General features: G+C 34.7%; 1 pseudogene; it reads left to right on the forward strand.

Annotated features, from left to right (window-relative positions):
• The first annotated feature begins 1092 nt into the window (after positions 1-1092).
• Positions 1093-1516, forward strand: LOC150035517 (uncharacterized; annotated as a pseudogene).
• The last annotated feature ends 21668 nt before the right edge of the window (positions 1517-23184 follow it).

The raw sequence follows: 23184 nt of genomic DNA on the forward strand, positions 1-23184 counted from the left end.
AGAGATTTTGTGAGCCTTCTGATCTCTGAAAATTTTTCTAGTTGAAGTCTTTAGATTGTTTGAAGAATAAAAGCTGATCTTCAAAGTCTTAATCTTTAGATCATATACTTCATCACACGTTGAATTCGAAAAAGCCTGTTGTTATAATCAGAAGACCAAAAAGAATATGTGGTGTATTATCGGGATCCACGAATTTTTTGTCTTCAATTTCAATTTTGGACACATGTGATCTTATAAATATCCCCAAATTTGATCATTTGTAATTTTATCAATAATTTGCAAAATGGTGTGATACTTTGTAATTGGTCCAAAATTTCTCATTCAATTTAGGGATTTATTTGTAAAATAATCATAATTAATGCTTAATTGAATTTAAAATTATTTAGAAAATGAAATAATTTGAACTATAATATTTTTTTTTAGAGAAAATGAAATATTATATTATTCCATTAGCTTAAAAATAAATCAATTGAAAATATGAAGAAAAAAAAATTAAAAAGTTTTAAAAAATCGAAAGAGAAACAAATGAAATAATTATAGGAACAAATAAAAGAGAAAAAATGGATAAGAAAGAAAGGAAATAGTCCATTACAATTGAGCTTTAATTTACAACCTCGTTTCATACTCTAGTTGTTTTAATAATAAAGTTCTATAACCTCGTCTTTTAAAAAATGAAGATGGGTGAACAAGTGCACCCCCTCGTTTATGAATAAAAATTACGATATTTCAATAATAAATTTCAAAATAATTACATATTTTTAATTAAATTAAAAAAACAATATTAATATAAAAAATCCCATAAAAAGGTCTACTTTATTGTTAATGTCCTTTTATGTCTTGTCATCAATGCCATTTTCATGAATTCAAAATTCAACTTTGAAACAAGTTATAAAGTATTAAAATTTAAAATATAATATAGTTTTAAAAAATTAAAGAAAGACCTGACTAAGTCGAGAAATTTTAAAAGTAATATATTACTTTCCATTGCCAAAATTGAGAAAGAAGAAGTTGCATTCTAAATTCATGTATTTTAAAACGAACACAACTATAAACGGAATTCATACATTACTCCAAGCTCGAGTTCTTACCAAAATGAAGAAACTTGTAGAAAATAGTTCAGTTCGACTGTTTGTTTTAACCATGATGCTTCTACTCCAATTTTGTCTCTCCATGACTTGGATCCAAAAGGAGCGGAAAGCTCTTCTTCAACTCAAGAGAAGATTTGATCATCCTTCTCATTGCTTAGCTTCGTGGAATAATAGATCAGATTGTTGTAATTGAAATGGAGTGACCATATTACTTAATTAATTTTCGACATGATTGGGTCTACTTCTACTCACCTTTATCTAGAAATTCAATTGACTATTTGTTTGAGTTCAAACATTTAAATTACTTAGATTTAAGTGAGAACAACTTCACCTGTAGTTAAATCCTAAACTTTTTATGTTCCATGGTTGAATTAAGATATCTTAATCTTTCAGGCTCATTCCTTTTGAAAAAGTTCCTACACATTTAGGAAATCTTACTAAATTGGATGCTCTTGGTTTATCATTTAATTGGGCACAACTCAATGGTGATTTGAGTAAATATCTTACCTTACATCCTTAAAGTTCCTTTGGTTGATGGGATGCACTTTTCGAAGACTTCAATTTTGATGCAACTATTAAGTTCTCTTCCCTTGTTATTGTCCTCATAACTGAATGGCTGTAACCTTCAACAATTTCATTTCTCTTTGGGTTTCTTATTGAATTATTCTTCATTTCTTTCTAGAATTTAACTTTTACACTTGTTTGCCAATGACTTAAATGGTTTAATTTCTAAGACTTTTCAGAATTTGACTTCCTTGAAATACCTAGACCTTTCAAGTAATCAGTTCACTGCTATTGAAGGTGGACTTTCTTTTTGCATTAGAAACAACTATAGCCTAAAAAGTATTTGATTTATCGTGGAACTATAATCTTGGTGGAGATGTGTTTGAAAGTAGTTATGAGAATGAATCTATAGGTTACCTATAATAAGTTGGTTATTATATTAACATTAAATTTATTTAATGAAATTAAGGGAGGGAAGTTCCTCTCCTATTCTCTCTCAACCTACGTAGTGTGTGGGTGGTTGCATCATTTATGGGATCTCTTCTTCTTCTTTGTTTGACAGAAACAGACAGTGAAGTGTTTTGAAAAATTCCCATATTCTAAATTTCTCTTATCCTCTTTAATTTAATTTTTCCCTTACCAAAAATCACAGGGCCCACAAAAGTCGTGTGATTTTCATCCCAGAGAACACAAAGGACTCCTTTTGGTGGTGGTCATTTGAGTTAAATTAGGATTTCGATTTCGTGACTATTTTGCAGAGGATAAATCTTACGAGAAAAAAAGTTATTCAAGGGCAAGTCTCCTATTTCTCTCTTTCTCTTATTTTTTGTCATAAGCATGTTGTAATTTTATTTTAAATGAATAACATTCTATTTGATTCTGTAAAAATTATGAGTGCTGCAAAATTGGGATTTGGGTCCAATTCCCGTTTTCACTCAAGGATCTTCAATAGTTAATTTACTTTTATTTTCTTATTATATATATTTATTATAATTGAAAAATATTTGGTTGGATATTATATATTATAATAATGATTTCTCCTAATATTTTAAGTATTGTAAAAGTGTTTAAAATAATAATTTGTCTACTTTGTCATTACAATTAAGCAACAATTTAGTATTTATTTATCAAACATTGTAAATTGTTTTTTCATTTTCAAATTTGAAATTTACCCAACACTAATTTACTTAATTTTAAAACTGGTTATTCTCAAAACAAAATTGACAACAATTATTTTAAAAGCTAAACAATCTCAAACGAAGCCATTGTAGTGGTTCTGATAAGAAGCTGACCATCATAGAAGAACATGAAATTTTATAAGAGAAAAATGAAGCTCAACAAGCTCAATCCAGCTCAATCGAAGCTCATGCTAAAAATCTATAAGAGAGCTTTCCAAGTCAATCTAATCATGAGACAATCATTATGCATAAACCAATGATGAGCTAGAGCTAAAAGACTTTTAGAAGGATTAAATGCTTGCTTTGAAGATAAGTTTCCAACCAATGGTGAAGAGTTGCAACCATTGAAACTCCAAGAGTCATTTGGTCATCCAAAAGCCATCATAAATCTAAAAATTCAGATTCATTTACATTATCAACATCCCATGTATTTAATTAATGTTATGAATTTACATTTATTAGAGTAGTTGAAAGGGTGTTTGATGGATGTAGCCAATATATGTGAAAGGTTGCATCCTTTCATGGTGTCTATTCAATTAGTTTAAATAGAGCTGTAATATCCACATTTAGAAAGATTTTGAATTTGAATGAAATTTCATTAGAGATTATTCTCTCAAGCTTTATGCATTTTCTTTGTATTTTTGTGTTTATAATGCATGTATTAGAACTTTCAATCTAGTTTGATCAATTAGATTGTGGAGAGTTTGAAATCTTGAAGTTAGGAACAAGTTCTCCTTTCTTCTTGATCATCGATCAATCTTCCAAGCTAAATTTGTTTAGTTTTCTTGGAGTTGTTATCATTTTGTTTATTGGGGTTATTCTTATTATTGTTGTGGGGGTTCACCTAGAATAAACGGGGGGTTCTCATACGTTTGAGGTAGTTGCCTCATGATTGGATTGACTTGGAAAGCTCTCCTATGGATTTTTAGCATGAGCTTCGATTGAGCTGGATTGAGTTGGATTGAGCTTGTTGAGCTTCATTTTTCTCTTGTAAAATTTCATGTTCTCCTATGATGGTCAGTTTTTTAACAGTTTAGTATCAGAGCTTTGGCTCTAGATCATATATATGTTTCCATTATTGCAATGTCAAATTTATTTTTTTCTTATTCATTTTGTCAGCTTCTGTCCAAAAAAAAAAAAAAAAAATAGTGTCAATTTTGTTGTTTGTTTGGTGTTGTCTTTTGTTGGTTCATAGATCGTGTCTTCATCTCCAGAATTTTGTTATTTGATGTCTTCAAATGTCTTGAAATTTAAGCTTTGAGAAAGTTGTGTAATCCGAAGGCTTAAAAAGATGACTGCAAAGCTGCATCTCAAAGACATCCTTAAGATTCGAGGACGAATCTTCTCGAAGAAAGGGAGAATGATAAACAAATAAGTGACAATGATATCAGTTGACCAACCGAGAAGCTTAACAAGATCAAACAAACTCAAATGAAGAGGAAAATGAAGCTCACCAAGCTTAAACTAGCTCAATTGGATCTCAAGCTAAAAAAATCCATAGGGGGAACTTTTCAAGTCAATCTAATCATGAGACAATCATTATGCCTCAAGAACCAATGACAAGTGCTAGAGCTAAAAGACTTGAAGAGGGATTAAATGCTTGCTTCCAAGCTAAATTTCCAGCCCAACATGAAGAGTTGCAATCCTTCAAGCTCCAAGAGTCACTTGGGCACCCAAAAGTCCTAATGAATCTGGAAATTCAATTCATCCCCATGTTTAATGCTTGATGTATTAATCTATTTCTATGTATTTACATTTATTAAGGTTCATGTATTTAGTTGATAGATGAAAGGTTGTGATAAGATTTAATTGGCAATGACAAGGAGCTAGAGTATTAAAAGATTTGCTTCCAAATATGAAGAGTTGCAACCCTTCAAGAATCATAGCCACCAAAAGTCATAATGAATTTGAAAATTTAGATTCATTCACATATTTAATATTTAATGTATCAATTTATAATAATGTATTTACATTTATGGAGGTTCATGTTTGTAGTTGAGGAGTTTTTGTTGAACCTAGTCAAAGGTTATGTCCTTTCAAGTTGTCTTTTCAATTAATATAAATACCTATGTAATTTTGTCATTTGGAAAGCTCTCCTATAGATTTTTAGCATGAGCTTCTATTGAGCTGGATTGAGCTTGTTAAACTACATTTTTCTCTTGTAAAATTTCATGTTCTCCTATGATGGTCAGCTTTTTAACAGTTTAGTATCAGAGCTTTGGCTCTAGATCAGATATATGTTTCCGTTGTTGCAATGTCAAATTTATTTTTTTTCTTATTCATTTTGTCAGCTTCTGTCCAAAAAAAAAATAGTGTCACTTTTGTTGTTTGTTTGGTGTTGTCTTTTGTTGGTTCATAGATCGTGTCTTCATCTCCAGAATTTGTTATTTGATGTCTTCGAATGTCTTGAAATTTAAGCTTTGAGAAAGTTGTGTAATCTGAAGGCTCAAGAAGATGACTGCAAAGCTGCATCACAAAGACATCCTTAAGATTCGGGGACGAATCTTCTCGAAGAAAGGGAGAATGATAAACAAATAGTGATAATGATAAGGAGCTGACCAACCGAGAAGCTCAACAAGATCAAACAAACTCAAATGAAGAGGAAAATGAAGCTCATCAAGCTCAAACTAGCTCAATTGGATTTAGCTAAAAAAATCCATGGTGGAACTTTTCAAGTAAATCCAATCATGAGAGAATCATTATGCCTCAAGGAACAATGACAAGTGATAGAGCTAAAAGACTTGAAGAGGGATTAAATTGCTTGCTTCCAAGCTAAATTTCCAGCCCATCATGAAGGGTTGCAACCCTTCAAGCTCCAAGAGTCACTTGGGCACCCAAAAGTCCTAATGAATTTGGAAATTCAGATTCATCCCCATATTTAATGTTTGATATATTAATTTATTTTAATGTATTTACATTTATTAAGGTTCATGTATTTAGTTGATAGATGAAAAGTTGTGATAAGCAAATAATTGGTAATGACTAGGAGCTCAGTATTAAAAGATTTGCTTCCAAATATGAAGAGTTGCAACCCTTCAAGAATCATAGCCACCAAAAGTCATAATGAATTTGGAAATTTAGATTCATTCACATATTTAATATTTAATGTATCAGTTTATAATAATGAATTCACATTTATGGAGGTTCATGTATGTAGTTGAAGAGTTTTTGTTGAACTTAGTCAATTAGGTGAAAGTTTATGTTCTTTCAAGTTGTCTTTTCAATTAGTATAAATACCTATGTAATTTTGTCATTTGAAAAGCTCTCCTATGGATTTTTAGCATGAGCTCGATTGAGCTGGATTGAGCTTGTTGAGCTTCATTTTTCTCTTGTAAAATTTCATGTTCTCCTATGATGGTCAGCTTCTTATCAGTTGGACTTGAAGCATATTTCAACAAGTAGAAATCCAAAGTTCGGCCTTTTTAGTCTATTTCTTTACGCTTTGTGGCAAAGTTCGTACACATAGGTACAAAATTCCTTTCTAGGGTTCGTAAGTACCTTTTGAATCAAACATCGTTCAAATTTTGACTTGGAGCACATTTCGACAAGTTTAAACCAAAAGTTCATCATTTTTGGACTGTTTCTTGACCTTTTGGTCCAAAGTTCATCCATACAGGAAGTAACTTTTAAACCAAACATCGACCAAATTTGGACCGAGAGCACGTTTCAACACGTAGAAACCCAAAGTTCTTTGTTTTCGGACTTTTTCTTGAGCATTTATGTCAAAGTTTGTTCATACAGATATAAAATTCCTGTCCAGGGTTCATAAGTATGTTTTGAACCAAACTTCATCCAAATTTGGACTTAGAGCACATTTCGACAAGTAGAAACCATAATTTCGTCCCTTTCGTACTCTTTCTTAACATTTTGTGCCAAGGTTCATCGATATAGGTACAGAACTCCTTTCCTTGGTCATTTGAACCAAAGTTCGTCCAAATTTAAAATTATAGCAGACTCTGACCTGTAGAAACAGAAAGTTTGTCCTTTTCGGACTGTTTCTAACATTGGACTTGGAGCACATTTCGTCAAATAGAAACCCATAGTTCGACCTTTTCGAACTATTTCTTGACATTTTGTGCAAAGGTTCATCCACACAGGTACAAAACTCCTTTCTAGGGTTCATATGTATCATTTCAACCAAATTGCTTCCAGATTTGGACTTGAAGCACATTTCGACAAGTAGAAAGCCAAAGTTCGTCCTTTTTTGTCTCGTTCTTTATCCTTTGTGCCAAAGTTCGTCGACACAGGTACAAAATTTCTTTCTAGGGTTCCTAAGTACCTTTTGAACCAAAATTTGTCCAAATTTGTACTTGGAGCACATTTCGACAAGTAGAAACCCAAAATTCGTCATTTTTTACTCTTTCTTGACCTATTGTGTCAAAGTTCTCCACACAAGTAAAAAACCCCGCTCCAGGGTTCATAAAGATCTTTCGAACCAAACTTCATCCAAATTTGGACTTGGAACACATTTCGACAAGTAGAAACCCAAAGTTCATCCCTTTCGATCTCTTTCTTAACATTTTGTTCCAAGGTTCATCGATACAGGTACAAAACTCCCTCATTCTTGTAAGACTCATTGTTGTTATGCTCTTCTTTCTTGCCTATCTTCCTTCATCATTTCCATCATGCCTTAAATGGCTTGAAAAATTACCATATTAGTATCTTGTACTTGTGGTACTCCTTCACCCTGTGACATTTTAAAGTTAGTAATAAAAGGACCTCACCACATTTCTCACCAATTTCACTGAAGAACACTCATATTTATTACTCAAGGGTAGGCTTTTGGTACTAGGTCAAAGATGTAAGGGTTGACTTATATTTTTTGTGCAATCTCACTAAAAATTTGATAAAAAACCAATTCAAAATGGATCAACTCTTAGAAACTAAGACTAGAGTAACTAAAATTAGGTTAAAAAAAAACAAATTTGGATTTTTTTTTTCAAATGAATGACAAGAAACTTTCTTGGGCCTTGGATCTTTGATTTCTTTTCTTCTTCTTTTTTTTTTCTACTGTTCTTTTTTCTTTTTTTTTTTCTTGCTGTCTTTTTTTTTAATGATCCAAGAGCTGATTTGAAGAAGTTTTCAAGATAAGTTGTAGGATATCTTGTAGTACAAGATGTAATTAATTCCTTTGGAGAAAAAATTTGAAATACAAATAAATTGAAATAAAGTAAAGATAACATCTCTAAAGTCGGCCAAGAATGATGAACAAATACTCTGATACCAAATGGTAAGTGCCCGCGATGCTTGTTGGATGCAAAGCTAGAGGTCCTTCTAGGATCCTTGCAAACACTCACAAAAAAAGCTACTTAGATCGAACTTAGAATCTATGATGGTCACTCTTAGATCCTAAGACAACTCACTCCAGAATTAGCTTGATCAAGACTAATCCAATGAATTGATTTCAATATCAAATCTAAAGCAAAATTTGAAAGAAAAAGACAACACCAAAGAGTTGAATAAGCACAAGTTTTTTACTATCAATAATCTGAGTTTTGAAGAACATTACAAGCCATTTTATAAGCCAAATGGTCGTGGATAGACCAAGAAACTCAAAAGTCATTGCAAATTGTAGAAAATAACACCTAGAAACTTGAAACTTAATTGCATATTAAATTATAAGCCAAAATGCAAAACTAGGAATGTTTAGTCTTCAAATTGCTTTAAATATCTCCTCTAGAAGGCGACAAAGTAGTTATGCACGTTTGAAAAGGTTTGACATCACATTTCCCCATGCAGTGCACACTTGACAACATTTTCTTCACAAAATTTGCACACTTTTTTTTACCACCATGTCATCTTCCAAACTATAGGACTTTTCTCGTGCCATCTTCATGTCATTCTCTTCTTGACTCATCGGAACTAACATTTTATAAAACTTTGGTCTTAAAATTATTTGTCGGTTCTTGTGAATTTGCTAGTTTTTGAAGATGTAGTGTGAATGCCTCTTAAATCTTCTTTGCCTTGCTTCTTGTAATTGGTCCTTTAGGTACATGCAATGGTTCAATGATTGAATTTACATCGGGATGAACTTTGGGATTCTACTTGTCGAAATGTGCTCCAAATCCAAATTTAGAAGAAGTTTTGTTCAAAAGATACTTATGAACCTTGGATAGGAGTTTTGTACCAGTGTGGACTAACTTAGAACAAAAGGCCAAGAAAAAGTTCGAAAAGGACGAATTTTGGGTTTCTACATGTCGAGGTCCACTATAATTCCAAATTTCGATGAACTATATGGTTCAAAGGGTACTTATGAACCCTGGAGAGGGATTTTGTACCTGTGTGGATGAACCTTGGCACAAAATATCAAGAAAAATTTTGAAAAGGAAGAAACTTTAGTTTATACTCGTTGAAATGTGCTCCAAGTCCAAATTTGGACGATGTTTGGTTCAAAAAATACTTATCAATCTTAGAGAGGAGTTGTGTACTTGTATGGACGAACTTTGATACGAAAGGTCAAGAAAGTGTCTGAAAAGTACGAACTTTAGGTTTCTACGTGCCGAAATATGATCTCAGTCCAAATTTGGTTGAAATTTGATTTAAAAGTTACTTATGAACCCTGGACAGGAGTTTAGTACCTTCATGGATCAACTTTTGATCAAAAGGTAAGAGTCCAAAAATGACTAACTTTGGGTTTTTACTTGTCGAAATGTTCTCCAAGTCAAAATCTGGACGAAGTTTGGTTCAAAAGGTACTTGTCAAAATGTTCTCCAAGTCAAAATCTATGATGGTCACTCTTAGATCCTAGACAACTCACTCTAGAATTAGCTTGATCAAGACTAATCCAATGAATTGATTTCAATATCAAATTGAAAGCAAGATTTGAAAGAAAAAGACAACACCAAAGTGTTGAATAAGCACAAGCTTTTTACTATAGATAATCTGAGTTCTGAAGAACATTACAAGCCATTTTATAGGTCAAATGGTCGTGGATAGACTAAGAAACTCAAAAGTCATTTAAATACAATTAATTTGCAAATTGTAGAAAATAACTCCTAGAAACTTGAAACTTAATTGCATACCAAATTATAAGTCAAAATGCAAAACAAGGAATGTAAAAAGTCTTCAAATTGCCTTAAATATCTCCTTTAGAAGGCGGCAAAGTAGATGTGTACGTTTGACAAGGTTTGACATCACATTTCCCCATGCAGTGCATACTTGACAGCATTTTCTTCACAAAATCTGCACACTTTTTCTTACCACTGTATCATCTTCAAACTATAAGACTTTTCCGGTACCATCTTCATGCAATTCTCTTCTTGACTCACTGAACTAACATTATTTAAAACTTTGGTCTCAAAATTATTTGTCGATTCTTTTAAATTTGCTAGTTTTTGAAGATGTAGTGTGAATGCCTCTTGAATCTTCTTTGCCTTGCTTCTTGTAATTGGTCCTTTAGGTACATGCAATGATTCAATGGTTGAATTCACATCAATTGATAAGTATTTTTTGAACCAAACATCGTCCAAATTTGGACTTGGAGCACATTTCGACAAGTAGAAACTAAAGTTTTGTCCTTTTCGGACTTTTTCTTGACATTTTGTGCCAAGGTTCATCCACACAGGTACAAAATTCCTTTCGAGGGTTCATAAGTACCATTTGAACCAAAGTTCATCCAAATTTGGAATTATGGCGGACTTCGATATGTAGAAATCCAAAATTCGACCTTTTCGAACTTTTTCTTGGCCTTTTGTGTCTAAGTTCGTCCACACTGGTGCAAAACTCCTCTCCAAGGTTCATAAGTATCTTTTGAAAAAAACTTCTTCCAAATTTGGACTTGGAGCACATTTCGACAAGTAGAAACCAAAAGTTCATCCTTTTTTGTTTATTTCTTTACTCTTTGAACCAAAGTTCGTCCACATAGGTCCAAAATTCTTTCTAGGGTTCATAAGTACCTTTTGAACCAAACTTCGTCCAAATTTTGACTTGGAGCCCATTTTGACAAGTAGAAACCTAAAGTTCGTCACTTTTGGACTCTTTCTTGACCTTTTGGTCCAAAGTTCATCCATACAAGTATAAAATTCCTTTCCAGGGTTTATAAGTATTTTTTAAACCAAACTTCGACAAAATTTGGATTGAGAGCACATTTCGACATGTAGAAACCCAAAGTTCGTCCTTTTTGGACTCTTTCTTGACCTTTTGTGTCAAAGTTCATCCAAACAGGAGAGAAAGATGGGGAGAGCGAGATCATTGAGATTAAGACCAGTGAGATTGGAGAGGAAATGGGAGAGAGAGATTGGATAGAAAATGGGAGAAAGTGAGACCAGCGAGAAAGCTGGAGAGAGATGACGATGAATATGATAATGATATTTAAATCTAAAGATAAGCGTTTGTTACAGATAATGAATGAAAGATTAGAGATGAACACAATGGATGAATAGAAAATGAGAACAAATACAGAAAAACGGTTCGTCCAAATTCTATTAATTATCGAATACTAGGTTTATAGTAAACATACAATAGATATACATTTAAAATAAACTATATCATACTTTTACAAGAAAAGAGTTCAAGAAATATTACCTTTGAAAAACCTTTTTTTCATGAATCCCTTGAATAGTCATGAACCTTTTGAAGACCTTCTTCAAAATAACCTCGAACAGAAATTGTTGGGCGCTCCATTAAAGACCGACAGCTGCTGATGCGTGAAATTATGATGTGTTATGGTGTGAGTTTGTGATGATGTGTGTTATGTGGTAATCATGCAAGTCTTCCTAACAAGGCCCAGGACCTCGCCAGGATTCATAATCATCTTTTGAACTAAACTTCGTCCAAAATTGGACTTGGAGCACATTTCGACAAGTAGAAACCCAAAGTTTGTCCTTTTCAAACTCTTTCTTGACATTTGTGCCAAGGTTCATCCACATAGGTTCAAAACTCTTGTCCAGGGTTCATAATTAACTTTTAACCCAAACTTCGACCCAATTTGGACTGAGAGCACATTTCAACACATAGAAACCCAAAGTTTGTCCTTTTCGGACTCTCTCTTGACCTTTTGTGTCAAAGTTCGTCCAACCAGGTAAAAAACTCCTCTCCAAGGTTCAAAAATATCTTTGAACCAAACTTCATCTAAATTTGGAATTGGAACACATTTCGACAAGTAGAAAGCATAAATTCGTCCCTTTCAGACTCTTTCTTAACATTTTATGCCAAGGTTCATCGATACAGGTACAAAACTCCTTTCCAGGGTTCATAAGTACCATTTGAACCAAAGTTCGTCCAAATTTGGAATTATAGAAGACTTAGACATGTAGAAACCCAAAGTTCGTTCTTTTCGGACTTTTTCTTGACCTTTTGTGTCTAAGTTCGTCTACACTGGTACAAAACTCCTCTCAAGGGTTCATAAGTATCTTTTGAACCCAACTTATCTAAATTTGGACTTGGAGCACATTTCGACAAGTAGAAACCCAAAGTTCACCCTTTGTGCCAAATTTCATCCATACAGGTACAAAATTCTTTCTAGGGTTCATAAGCACCTTTTGAACCAAACTTTATCTAGATTTTGACTTGGTGCACATTTCGGCAAGTAGAAACCTAAATGATAAGGAGCTGACCAACCGAGAAGCTCAACAAGATCATCCATATAGGTATAAAACACGTATCCAGCGTTTGTAAGTATGTTTTGAACAAAACTTTGTCGAAATTTGGACTTGGAGCACATTTCGACAAGTAGAAACCGACAGTTCGTCCTTTTCAGACTCTTTCTTGACATTTGGTGCCAAGGTTCATCCACAAGTGTACAAAACTCCTTTCCAGGGTTCATAACTACCTTTTAAACAAAATCTCGTCCAAATTTGGAATTATAGCGAACTTCGACATGTAGAAACCCAAAGTTTGTCCCTTTCGGACTCTTTCTTGACCTTCTATGTCTAAGTTCGTCCATATTGGTACAAAACTCCTCTCCAGGGTTCATAAGTATCTTTAGAACCAAACTTCTACCAAACTTGGATTTGGAGCATATTTCGACAAGTAGAAACCCGAATTTCATCCTTTTCTTTCTTTACCCTTTGGGCCAAAGTTCGTCCACATAGGTACAAAATTCCTTTCTAGGGTTCATAAGTACCTTGTGAACAAACTTCATCCAAATTTTGACTTGGAACACATTTTGACAAGTAGAAACCTAAAGTTCATCATTTTTGGCTCTTTCTTGACCTTTTGATCCAAAGTTCATCCACATAGATACAAACTCATGTCTAGGGTCATAAGTAACTTTTAAACCAAACATCGATTAAATTTGGATATAGAGAATATTTCGAGACGTAGAAACCCAAAGTTTGTCCTTTTTGTACTCTTTATTGACCTTTTGTGTCAAAGTTCGTCCACACAGGTACAAAACACCTCTCCAAGCCTCATAAGTATCTTTTGAATCAAACTCCTTCCAAATTTTAACTTGGAGCACATTTCGACAAGTAGAGATCCAAAATTCATCCTTTTCGGACTCTTTCATTTAGTGACAAGGTTTATCTACACAAGTATAAAACTCCTTTCCAGGGTTCCTAAGTAGCTTTTGAATCAAATTGGAAATATAGTAGACTTTGACATGTAGAAACCCATAGTTTGTCCCTTTCAGACTCTTTCTTGACCTTTTGGTCTAAAGTTCATCCATACAGGTACAAAACTCCTATCAAGGGTTCAAAAGTAACTTTTAAACCAACCTTTGACCAAATTTGACTGAGATCACATTTCGACACGTAAAAATCCAAAGTTCGTCATTTTCGGACTGTTTCAAAGTTCATCCACATAGGTACAAAATTCCTTTCTAGGGTTCGTCAAAATTATGAACCCTAGAAAGGAATTTTGTACCTATGTGGTCGAACTTTGGCACTAAGGGTAAAGAACGAGACTAAAAAGGAAAACTTTGGGTTTCTACTTGTCGAAATGTGTTCAAAGTCCAAATTTGAAAGAAGTTTTGTTGAAAACATACTTATGACCCTGGAGAGAAGTTTTGTACCTGTGTGGATGAACTTTGAACACAAAAGGTCAAGAAAGAGTTTGAAAAGGATGAACTTTGGGTTTCTACATGTCAAAATTTTCTCTCAGTCCAAATTTGGGCGATGTTTGGTTTGAAAGATACTTATGAACCCTAAAAAGGAGTTTTATACTTTTATTGATGAAATTTGGATCAAAAGGTCAAGAAAGATTCCAAAAATGATGAACTATAGGCTTCTACTTGCCGAAATGTGTTTCAACTAAAAATTTGGACCAAGTTTGGTTCAAAAGGTACTTATGAACCCTAGAAAGGAATTTTGCACCTATTTGGATGAACTTTGGCACAAAGGGTAAAGAAAGGGATTAAAAAGGACGAACTTTGGGTGTCGAAATGTGCTCCAAGTCCAAATTTGGAAGAAGTTTGGTTCAAAAGATACTTATGAACCCTGGAGGGTAGTTTTGCACTGGTGTGGACGAACATAGACACAAAAGGTCAAGAAAGAGTCCGAAAAGGATGAACTTTTGGTTTCTACATGTCGAAGTCCGCTAAAATTCCAAATTTGGATGAACTTTGGTTCAAAAGGTACTTATGAACCCTAGAAAGGAGTTTTGTACTTGTGTGGAACCTTGGCACAAAATGTCAAGAAAGAGTCCGAAAAGGATGAAATTTGAGTTTCTACTTTTCGAAATGTGCTCCAAGTCCAAATTTGGATGAACTTTGGGTTTGATTCAAAAGATACTTATGAACCTTGGAGAGGACTTTTGTAGTAGACGAACTTTGACATAAAAGGTCAAGAAATAGTCTGAAAAGGATGAACTTTGGGTTTCTACATGTCGAAATGTGATCTCAGTACGAATTTGGTCAAAGATTGGTTTAAACATTATTTATCTAGGACAGGACTTTTGTACTTGTATGGTTGAACTTTGGACCAAAAGTTCACGAAAGTGTCCAAAAATAACGAACTTTGGATTTCTACTTGTCGAAATGTGCTCCAAGTCAAAATTTGGATGAAGTTTGGTTCATAAGTTACTTATGAACGCTAGAAAGGAATTTTGTACCTATGTGGACGAACTTTGGCACAAAAAGTAGAGAAAGATTGTAAAAAGGACGAAATTTGGATTTCCATTTGTCTAAATACAGTTCAAATTTGGAAGAAGTTTGGTTCAAAAGATACTTATGAACCCTGGAGAGGAGTTTTGTATCAATATGGACGAACATAGACACAAAAGATCAAGAAATAGTCCAAAAAGGATAAAATTTGGGTTTCTACATGTTTGTCTGCTATAATTCCAAATTTGGACGAACTTTGGTTCAATGGTTACTTATCAACCTTGGAAAGGAGTTTTGTACCACTGTGGATGAAGCTTGGCACACAATGTCAAGAAAGAGTCCGAAAACGACAAACTTTAGGTTTCTACTTGTCCAATGTACTCAAAGTTCAAATTTGGACAAAGTTTGGTTCAATTACTTATGAACCCTGAAAAGGAGTTTTGTACTTGTGTGGACAAACTTTTACACAAAAGGTCAAGAAAGAGTCCGAAAAGGATGAATTTTGGGTTTCTCCATGTCGAAGTGTGCTATATTTCCAAATGTGGATGAACTTTAATTCAAAGGGTACTTATGAACCCTGGAAAGGAGTTTTGTACTAGTGTGGATGACCCTTGGCACAGAATGTTAAGAAAGAGTTCGAAAGGGATGAACTTTGGGTTTCTACTTGTCAAAATGTGCTCCAAGTCCAAATTTGGTCGAAGTTTGGTTCAAAAGATACTTAGGATCCCTGGAGAGGAGTTTTGTTCCTGTTTTGACAAACTTTGACACAAAAGTTCAAGAAAGAGTCCGAAAAGAACGAACTTTGGGTTTCTACTTGTTGAAATGTGCCACAAATAAAATTTTGTACAAAGTTTGGTAAAAAAGGTACTTAGGAACCTTAGAAAGGAATTTTGTACTTATGTCGACGAACTTTGGCACAAAGAATAAAGAAGCAAAAAACGGCGAACTTTGGCTTTCTACTTATCAAGACTGGAGAAGAGTTTTGTACTAGTAGGGACGAACATAGACGCAAAAGGTGAAGAAAAAGTTCGGAAAGGGCGAACTTTGGGTTTTTACATGTCGAAGTTGCTATAATTCCAAATTTGGGCGAACTTTGGTTCAAAGGGTACTTATGAATCCCGGAGAGGAGTTTTGTACCTGTGTGGATGAACTTTGACACAAAAGGTCAAGAAATAGTCCGAAAAGGATGAACTTTGGTTTCTACGTGTCGAAATGAGATCTTAGTTTGAATTTGGTCGAAGTTTGGTTTCAAAGTTATTTATGAACCCTAGATAGGAGTTTTGTACCTGTATGGATGAACTTTGGACCAAAAGTTCAAGAAAGAGTCCAAAAATTACGAACTTTGGGTTTCTACTTGTAAAAATATACTCCAAGTCAAACTTGGAAGAAGTTTAGTTAAAAAGATACATATCAAACCAGAAAGGACTTTCGTACCTGTGTGGACTAACTTTGACACAAAATGGATAAACTTTAGGTTTCTACATGTCGAAATGTGTCCGAGTCCAAATTTAGAAGAAGTTCTGTTCAAAAGATACTTATCAACCCTAGAGAGGAATTTTGTACCTGTGTGGACTAACTTTGACACAAAAAGGATGAACTTTGTGTTTCTACCTGTTGAAATGTGCTCCAAGTCCAATGAAGTTTGGTTTGAAAGATACTTATGAACCCTGGAGAGGAGTTTTGTACCAATATGGATGAACATAGACATAAAAGGTCAAGAAAGAGTCCGAAAAGGACGAATTGTGGGTTTCTACATGTCGAAGTCTGCTATAATTCCAAATTTGGGTGAGCTTTGGTTCAAATGATACTTATAAACCCTGGAGAGGAGTTTTGTACCTGTGTGGACGAACTTTGACACAAAAGGTCAAGAAAAAGTCCGAAAAGGACGAACTTTGGGTTTCTACATGTCGAAATGTGATCTCAGTCCAAATTTGGTCGAAGTTTCGTTAAAAAGTTATTGGTGAACCCTGGACAAGAGTTTGTACTTGTATGGATGAACTTTGACCAAAAGTTCAAGAAAGAGTCCAAAGATGATGAACTTTGGGTTTTGTACCAAGTCCAACTTTGGAAGAAGTTTGGTTCAAAAGATACTTATGAATCCTAAAGAGTTGTTTTGTACTTGTGTGGACGAACTTTGACAGAAAAGGTCAAGGAAGAGTCGGAAAAGGACGAACTTTGGTTTCTACATGTCGAAGTCTACCATAATTCCAAATTTGGATGAACTATGGTTCAAAAGGTACTTATGAACCCTGAAAGGAGTTTTGTACCATGTGGATGAACCTTGACACAAAATGTCAACAAAGAGTCCAAAACGGACGAACTTTGGATTTTTACTTGTTGAAATGGCTCCAAGTCCAAATTTGGACGAGGTTTGGTTCAAAAGATACTTATGAACCTTGGAGAGGACTTTTGTACACTAGACGAACTTTGATACAAAAGGTCAAGAAAGAGTCGAAAAAGGACGAACTTTGGGTTTCTACATGTCGAAATGTGCTCTCAGTCGAAATTTGGCCAAAGTTTGGTTTAAAATTTACTCATGAGCCTTGGACAGGAGTATTGTACCTGTTTGGATGAACTTTGGACCAAAAGTTCAATAAAGAGTCCAAAAATGACGAAATTTGGGTTTTTACTTGTCGAAATGTGCTCCAAGTCAAAGTTTGGATGAAGTTTGGTTCAAAAGGTACTTATGAACTAGAAAGGAATTTTATACCTATTTCGACAAACTTTAGCACAAAGGGCAAAGAACGAGACTAAAAAGGACGAACTTTGGTTTCTACTTGTCGAAATGTGCTCCACGTGCAAATTGAGAAGCAATTTGCTTCAAAAGTTACATATGAAACATGGACAGGAGTTTTGTTCCTGTGTGGACAAAAATAGACACAAAAGGTCAAGAAAGAGTCCGAAAAGGACAAGCTCTGGGTTTTTACATGTTGAAGTCAGCTATTACTGAAAATTTTGGACGAATTTTGGTTCAAAAGATACTTATGAACCTTGGAAAGAAGTTTTATACCTGTGTGGATGAACCTTGACACAAAACGTCAAGAAAGAGTTCGAAAAGGACGAACTCTAGGTTTCAACTTGTTGAAATGTGCTCCAAGTCCAAATTTGGACAAAATTTGGTTCAAAAGATACTTATGGACCCTGGAGAGGAGTTTTGTACTTGTGTGGACGAACTTTGACACAAAAGGTCAAGAAAGAGTCGAAAAAATACAAACTTTGGGTTCCTACGTGTCAAAATGTGCTCTTAGTCCAAATTTGGTCGAAGTTTGATTTAAAACATACTTATGAGCACTGGACAGGTGTTATTTACTATATGGATGAACTTTGGACCAAATGATCAAGAAAGAGTCCAAAAATGATGAACTTTGGATTTCTACTTGTCGAAATGTGCTCTGAGTCAAAACTTAGACGAAGTTTGGTTCAAAAGGTACTTATGAACCTAGAAAGGAATTTTGTACCTATATGGACGAACTTTGGCACAAAGGGTCTTTGGGTTTCTACTTGTCAAAATGTACTCCAAGTCCACATTTGGAAAAGATTGGTTCAAAAGATACTTATGAACCTTGGAGAGGAGTTTTGTACCAGTTTGGACGAACATAGAAACAAAAGGTCAAGAAAAAGTTTGAAAAGGATGAACTTTGGGTTTCTACATGTCGAAGTCTGCTATAATTTTAAATTTGGATGAACTTTGGTTCCAAAGGTACTTATGAACTAAAAGGAGTTTTCTTCCTGTATGAATGAACCTTGGCACAAAATTTCAAGAAAGAGTTCAAAAAGGAAGAACTTTGAGTTTCTACTTGTCGAAATGTTCTCCAAGTCCAAATTTAAACAAAGTTTGGTTCAAAAGATACTTATGAACCCTTGAGAGGATTTTTGGACCTGTGTGGATGAACTTTGACACAAAAATTTGGGTTTCTACGTGTCGAAATGTGGTCTTAGTCCAAATTTGGTTGAAGTTTTTTTAAAATTTAATTATGAACCCTAGATAGGAGTTTTGTACCTGTATGGATGAACTTTGGATCAAAAGTTCAAGAAAGAACCCAAAAATTATGAACTTTGGGTTTCTACTTGTCGAGATGTGCTCCAAGTCCAAATTTGGATGAGGTTTGGTTAAAAAGATACATATCAATCCTGGAAAAGAGTTTTGTACTTGTGTGGACTAACTTTGACACAAAAAGAATGAACAAGTTTATACATTCGACATGTGTCCGAGTCCAAATTTAGAAGAAGTTATGTTCAAAAGATACTTATCAACACTGGAGAGGAGTTTTGTACCTGTGTGGACTAACTTTGGCACAAAAAGGACGAACTTTGGGTTTCTACTTGTCAAAATATGCTCCAAGTCCAAATTTTGAAGAAGTTTGGTTCAAAAGATACCTATGAACCCTGGAGAGAAGTTCTATACCAGTGTGGACGAACATTGACACAAAAGGTCAAGAAAGAGTCCGAAACAGACGAACTTTGGGTTTCTATGTGTTCAATGTGATCTAAGTCCGAATTCGGTCGAAGTTTGGTTTAAAAGTTACTTATGAACCCTAGACAGGAGTTTTGTACCTGTATGGATGAGCTTTGGACCAAAAGTTCAAGAAAGAATCCAAAAATGACGAACTTTGTGAAACTTGTCAAAATGTGCTCCAAGTCAAAATTTAGAAGAAGTTCTGTTCAAAGATACTTATCGACCCTGGAGTTTTTTGTAACTTTATGGACAAACTTTCACACAAAAAGGACGAACTTTGGGTTTCTACTTTTCGAAATGTGCTTAAGTCCAAATTTGGAAGAAGTTTGGTTCAAAAGATAATTATGAACCCTAGAGAGGAGTTTTGTACCAGTATGGATGAACATGCACAAAAGGTCAAGAAAGAGTCCGAAACAGACGAACTTTGGGTTTCTACATGTCCAAATGTGATCTAAGTTCGAATTTGGTCGAAGTTTGGTTTGGTTTAAAAGTTATTTATGAACCCTAGACTGGAGTTTTGTACCTGTATGGATGAACTTTGGACCAAAAGTTCAAGAAAGAGTCCAAAAATAACGAACTTTGGGAAACTTGTCGAAATGTGCTCCAAAATTTCTGTTCAAAAGATACTTATCAACCATGGAGAGGAGTTTTGTATCTGTGTAGACAAACTTTGACACAAAAAGGACGAACTTTGGGTTTCTACTTGTCGAAATGTGCTTCAAGTCCAAATTTGGAAAAATTTGGTTCAAAAGATACCTATGAACCCTGGAGAGAAGTTTTATACTAGTATGGACGAACATAGACATAAAAGGTCAAGAAAGAGTCCGAAAAGGATGAACTTTGAGTTTCTACGTGTCGAAATATGATTTCAGTCCGAACTTGGTCGAAGTTTGGTTTAAGAGTTACTTATGAATATTCTTCAAAAAAAAATAAAAAGAAAAAGATACTTATGAACCCTGGAAAGGAATTATGTACTAGTGTGGACGAACTTAGACACAAAAGGTTTAAAGAGTCAGAAAAGGACGAACGTTGGCTTTCTACATGCCGAAATCTGTTATAATTCCAAATTTGGATGAACCTTGGTTCAAAGAGTGCTTATGAACCTTGGAAAGAAGTTTTATACTTGTGTGGATGAACTAAGCACAAAATGTCAAGAAAGAGTCCGAAAAGGTTGAACTTTGGGTTTCTACGTGTCGAAATATGATTTCAGTCCCAACTTGGTCGAAGTTTGGTTTAAAAGTTACTTATGAATATTCTTCAAAAAAAAAAATAAAAAGAAAAAGATACTTATGAACCCTGGAGAGGAATTGTGTACTAGTGTGGACGAACTTAGACACAAAAGGTTTAAAGAGTCAGAAAAGGACGAACGTTGGCTTTCTACATGCCAAAATCTGCTATAATTCCAAAATTGGATGAACTTTGGTTCAAAGGGTGCTTATGAACCTTGGAAAGAAGTTTTATATTTGTGTGGATGAACTAAGCACAAAATGTCAAGAAAGAGTCCGAAAAGGACGAACTTTGGGTTTCTTTTGACCCAGTTTGGTTCATTATAGAAGTTTGTACTTGTGTGGACGAACTTTGATTCAAAAGGTCAAGAAAGAGTCTGAAAAGGAAGAACTTTGGGTTTCTACGTGTCGAAATGTGCTCGCAGTCCAAATTTGGTCGAAGTTTGATCTAAAAGTTACTTATGAACCCTAGTAAGGAGTTTTGTACCTTTATGGATGAACTTTGGATCAAAAGATCAAGAAAGAGTCCAAAAATGACGAACTTTGGGTTTCTACTTATCGAAATATGCTCCAAGTCAATATTTGGATGAAGTTTGGATCAAAAGGTACTTATGAACCCTAGAAAGAAATTTCGTACCTATGTGGTCGAATTTAGGCACAAAGGGTAAAGAAAGAGACTAAAAAGGACGAATTTTGGGTTTCAACTTGTCGAAATGTGCTCCAAGTCCAAATTTGGAAGAAGTTTGGTTCAAAAGATACTGATGAATCCTGGAAAGGAGTTTTGTACCAGTAAACAAACTTAGACATAAAAGGTCAGGAAAGAGTCTAAAAAGAACAAACTTTGGGTTTCTACAGGTTAAAGTCTGCTATAATTCCAAGTTTGGGCGAACTTTTGTTCAAAATGTACATGAACCCTGGAAAGGAGTTTTGTACGTGTATTGATGAACCTTGGCACAAAATGTTAAGAAAGAGTCTGAAGGGGACGAACTTTTGGTTTCTACTTGTCGTAATGTGCTCCAGGTCCCAATTTAGACGAAGTTTGGTTTAAAAGATACTTATAAACCTTGGAGAGGACTTTTGTACCTGTGTGGACGAACTTTGACACAAAAGGTCAAGAAAGAGTCCAAAAAGGACGAACTTTGGGTTTCTATGTGTCGAAATGTGCTCTCAGTTCCAATTTGGTTGATGTTTGATTTAAAAGTTACATATGAACCCTGGATAGGAGTTTTGTACCTGTATGGATGAGCTTTGGACCAAAAGGTCAAGAAAGAGTCCAAAGATGACGAACTTTGGGTTTCTACTTGTCAAAATGTTCTTCAAGTCAAAATTTGGATGAAGTTTGGTTCAAAAGGTACTTATGAATCCTAGAAAGGAATTTCTACCTGTATGCACGAACTTTGGCACAAAGGGTAAGGAAAGAGACTAAAAAGGACAAACTTTGGGTTTCTACTTGTCGAAATGTGTTCCAAGTCTTTATGCGAGGCTTGGATGGAGGCGTATGTTATGCATGGGTAGTCGTTATGGGTGGTTCGGTGTGAGGTTGGAAGGTCTTGGTGCTTAAGGGCTATTTTGCAGTGTAGAGATAGGTTCAAGCATCTGGTTTGTTTGATTGTGGGTGATGAGATCTTTTGTTTGTATGGTGGGATCCTTGGTTGTCGGGAGGTGCGATTTTGGAGGCGTATGGGTCTATGGTGGTTTATGATGCTGCGAGTAGGCTGGACGCACGATTATCAGAGTTTATGGATGGTGAGGGAGGTTGGAGGTGACCTTCAGTGTCGTGGAAGTTGCTTGAGATTTGGAGTTTAATACATTCAGAACCTAGGATGAGTGGGGAGGATAGTTGGTTATGGGTCCCGAGTGCTAGTGGTTGGTTTTCAGTTGCTAGTGCGAGGGAGAGTTTGCGTCTTCGTCATCCTAGGGTGTCATGGTGATAAAGGGAACTACCTCAATCAAATTTGAGAACTCCCCCTAAATAAGGTGAACCCCCACAACAATAATAAGAATAACCCCAATTAACTATTTAGTAAGCAACCCCAAGAAAGCTAAACAGATTTGGCTTGGAAGATTGATCGATGATCAAGAAGAATGGAGAATTTGTTTCTAACTTCAAGATTTCGAACTCTCCACAATCTAATTGATCAAACTAGATTGAAAGTTCAAATACATGTATTCTAAATACAAGAATACAAAGAAAAAACATAAAGCTTGAGAGAATAAACTCTAATGAAATTTCATTCAAATTCAAAGTGTGTTCCAATGACCAAACTACATAGGTATTTATACTAATTGAAAAAACAACTTGAAGGGATACAACTTTTCAACTAATTGACTAGGTTCAACAAAAACTCTTCAATTACATACATGAACCTTAATAAATGTAAATACATTGAAATAAATTAATACATCAAGCATTAAACATGGGGATGAATCTGAATTTCTAGATTCATTAGGACTTTTGGGCGCCCAAGTGACTCTTGGGTGCCCAAGTGACTCTTAAAGCTTGAAGGGTTGCAACTTTTCATAATGGGCTGGAAATTTAGCTTGGAAGCAAGCATTTAATCCCTCTTCAAGTCTTTTAACTCTAGCTCTTGTCATTTTTCCTTGAGCATAATGATTGCCTCATGATTGGATTGACTTGAAAAGTTCTCCCATGGATTTTTAGCTTGAGATCCAATTGAGCTAGTTTGAGCTTAGTGAGCTTCATTTTCCTCCATTTGAGTTGGTTTGATCTTGTTGAGCTTCTCGGTTGGTC

Source organism: Benincasa hispida, chromosome 6 (genome assembly GCF_027475165.1).
Source record: "Benincasa hispida cultivar pf3 chromosome 6, pf3_genome.v1.1, whole genome shotgun sequence".
Lineage (NCBI taxonomy): Eukaryota > Viridiplantae > Streptophyta > Magnoliopsida > Cucurbitales > Cucurbitaceae > Benincasa > Benincasa hispida.